This window comes from Penaeus monodon, chromosome 17 (genome assembly GCF_015228065.2).
Source record: "Penaeus monodon isolate SGIC_2016 chromosome 17, NSTDA_Pmon_1, whole genome shotgun sequence".
NCBI lineage: Eukaryota > Metazoa > Arthropoda > Malacostraca > Decapoda > Penaeidae > Penaeus > Penaeus monodon.
The window spans coordinates 104235-108076 of NC_051402.1; positions in this window are offsets into that span (position 1 = coordinate 104235).

Sequence of the window (3842 nt, forward strand, 5' to 3'; positions counted from 1 at the left end):
TTATTTCTGAGAGTTGGCACACAGTATAAGAACACGACATGTTTAGTTATACGGGTAATCGGCCGCGCGGAGGTCACGGTCAGCCCACCCGGAGGGAGGCGAGGGCTGACCTTAGCGCGGTGGTAGCTTAGCACGAACTCTCTGAGGCTAGGTCATTCTCGGTTATAAGTAGTGACCGTTCCAGCTGGAGGAGCGGTAGCAGCAGCTGCAGGAATCATAGGGGGGGAGCGAGGTGAGGTCACTGGCTCCGTCTGCTACACTGATTGCTCCACGTGGAAAACAGCCACGTGGTCCACTGGTACCCGAAATAGAATTATCCACATCCTGTAGAATTATCCACATCCTACATTGCTCGGCCACCTACTCGCGCCTCGCCCTCGAGGCGCCTTCAAGGGTGACCTAACTTGGCTGGTCGTCTCGTTCTCGTGCGTTGTCTGGTGCCTTTTGTGGCTGCTCGTCCCTGTCATCCTCATCCTTCTGGTCCCTGGTGTAATCTGCTCGTCCTCGATGTCCACACGTCCTCGAAAGTCTCGCACAGGTCCTCCTTGACTTCGGATTCGTCTTGACCTCCTCGTAGTCCTGGCCCAGGCCTAACTCGGCGGCGTCCTCGTCCACACGTCCTCACAGATCTCGTCCAGGTCCTTCTCGCGTCCACACGTCCTCGTAATCTTCATCCGGATCTACGGGCGTCGGGGCAGGAGCGGCATCTCGGGGCGGCTGATACCTGCGCTATGAGCTCCTGGTGTTGAATGGATCTGCGGCGTCTCGAGGGGGGGGGGGCGGCAACTCGGGGCGCCTCGGCAGGCAATGCCCGTCACATCATAGGCGGCTTAAACACTGCTCTGATGAACATCCGGTCCACAGGCCTATGGCGATCTTCGATGACGTCCTTCCACGGCATCCTAAGGTGACCGGAACTGTAGCAGGATCTTCTTTGGGGTCGTGTCGGTCCGACTGCAATATATAGTCGGGGAACCAGATCATACACGTAAGGGCCAGAGTAAGAGAAAAAGAAGGGCAACAGAGAAGAGGGGGTGTTATCTACCACTAGCCGGTTATTTATGAAATTTGCGGTTTTTAATGTTGGTTTTAATTTATTTTCGTCTTTTTTTTTTCATTTTGTGTTTTACTTTCACAAAGATAAAGAAGAAAATAGAAGAGGGAGACGTCAGTAGCGGTCCGCAAAGACCTAGCTTGAACTACCAAACGTCTCTGATAGATATGAGAGTAGATAAGGGAACGACATCGGCAATCCGCGAAGATCTATTTGAACCACAGTCGTCACACAGAGAAGAATAGATGTAACTTGTACATCATGTTCGAGCCACTTGTCACAACAGACGCGTGTATGCGTGTGTGAGTGACAGCTAGCGTTAATGAGAGGGAAAGCGAGAGTGACCTCACACAGAGAATGAATCACAAAAGCGAATATTAGCGTTCACTATAACAAAACTGAAGTAAATTAGCAATGCTAGCTATTTAAGATTATTTCAACTGCCACATTGAATTCAACATATAATGATATGCGACAGAATGTACGCATAAATGAATGTGACATGAAAAAATATTCGCCAATTTCTTTATCAAGCAAATCTTCTCGGGTCAGAAATCTGAACTGCCGAGGTACATGTCTAGCTTGCACGTCAGACTTCAATAAAACTCAATAACGGGGGGATCCTATACCCAAATGCCGTATATGACTGAAGCGACTCGAGCCAGGAATATAATAACCCTTCTCTCTTCTGCGTATCTGTAATGGGCGCACGCAAAATTCCCGAAGGATATATAAATTTTCACGAATCAAACACAAACGCTTGGGGAGTACCCAAAACATGCAAGCGACTTCAAGAGGGTGAGATAGGGTGATTAATAGGAATAATGATTTTAGCTTAAACCTTAGTCCTACATTAATTAACGGACGTAACGCGGGTCACACCGACTCAAAGGAGCCGAACGAACGAATAACTTCGGTTTATTGTACCTACTCTCGAACGACAGAGCACAGATCTATTAGGCGTTTACGCAACCCCGGGGCAATATCAGGCAATCCTGTGCACTATGCGATCTGAGGTGGAAGAATAGTGGAGAACGTGCCATTTGCTGTCATTAGCACCTTTTAACCCAACAAAAAAACAACGGCTAACACATGTATGGGAGAAGGGAAAAGAAATAAGAAAGGGGCCCAAACGTGTACTTACGTGTTTTTTTGTTTTTCGACATGTCTTCTAGCGGTCGAGCGGATTTTTCTTCGGGGGTGGTGTGTCCGTGTTGCATGCCAAAAGGATGCAATGGCCCTCGCTGCCACCACTTTGTAAAAGGCTCTCAACCTTAGTACAATGGTGAACAGAGGGTAGTTATACTTGTTAACGGCTTGACTCTTTATTTCTGAGAGTTGGCACACAGTATAAGAACACAACAAGTTTAGTTATACGGGTAATCGGGCAGCGCAGAGGTCACGGTCAGCCCACCCGGAGGGAGGCAAGGGATGACCTTAGCGCGGTGGTAGATTGACACGAACTCCCCGAGGCCTAGGTCATTCTCGGTATAAGTAGTGACCATTCCAGCTGGAGGAGCGGTAGCAGCAGCTGCAGGAAGCATGGGGGGGGAGCGGGTGAGGTCACTGGCTCCGTCTGCACACTGATTGCTCCACGTGGAAACAGCCATGTGGTCCACTGGTACCAAATAGAATTATCCACATCCTGTAGAATTATCCACATCCTATATATATATGTATATATATATATATTATAATATATATATATACTATATAATATATATATATTATATATATATATAACATATATATATATACATATATATATATAAATATATATATTATATATAATATATATATATATATATAATATATATATATATATATTACACACAAACACACACACACACGCGCGCGCGGCGCACACACACACACACACACACACACACACACAACATATATATTAATATAATATATAATATATTATATATAATATATATATTTAATATATATCTGTGTGTGTGTGTGTATACATATATATATATATATATATAATATATATATATATATATATATATATTAATATATGTGTGTGTGACTTGTGTGTGTGTGTGTGTGTGTGTGTAGTGTGTGTGTGTGTGTGTTTTTTTTTGGTGTTGTGTGTGTGTGTGTGTGTGTGTGGGTGTGTGTGTGTGTGTGTGGTGTGTGTGGTGTGTGTGTGTGTGGTGGTGTGGTGTTTTGTGTATGCATTGGGTAAAGTGGGGTGAAAATGCGACATGGGGCAAAATGAGACATTTTGTGTCTCATATTGAAAATCTGGCCTCCCTTTCCCGAAAACAATTCAACTCATTCTTCAGCGTGTAAATGATCACGTGCGCGTGTTTCTCATGTTTGTCTCGATGACTTTCGATGGCGAAATGAACACAAACGGCTTCCAGAGAAAACTATGACAATCAGAGCCGCCATTTTTCGCTGCTTATTATAAGTGTTGGACATATTTTTGCCCTCTTTTTGCAAACGTTGCAAGGTGAGTGAGATGAAGCTTTTTCTTTCTGTTAATTTGGGTGTGATTTTCCATTCTGAGAAAGATTGGCCTAATAGAAGCACTATTTTACATTTTTTAATTATCTTTCTCCTGTGATGAAGATGGGGCAAAATGCGACAGTAGTCAAGCCATTGGCCTAAATTTGCATAAGCTGCTGACTTTCACTCTTCATTATAGAAACCGTTTGCCTAGTGCGAGTGCCACTATCAAAGTTTAGAAAGGATAGAAGGATGCTCGTCCATTTTTGGTTTAAAACTGACGAAGTCTTTTTTTTGGGTTGGCAATTTTTGTTCTTTTTTGAAA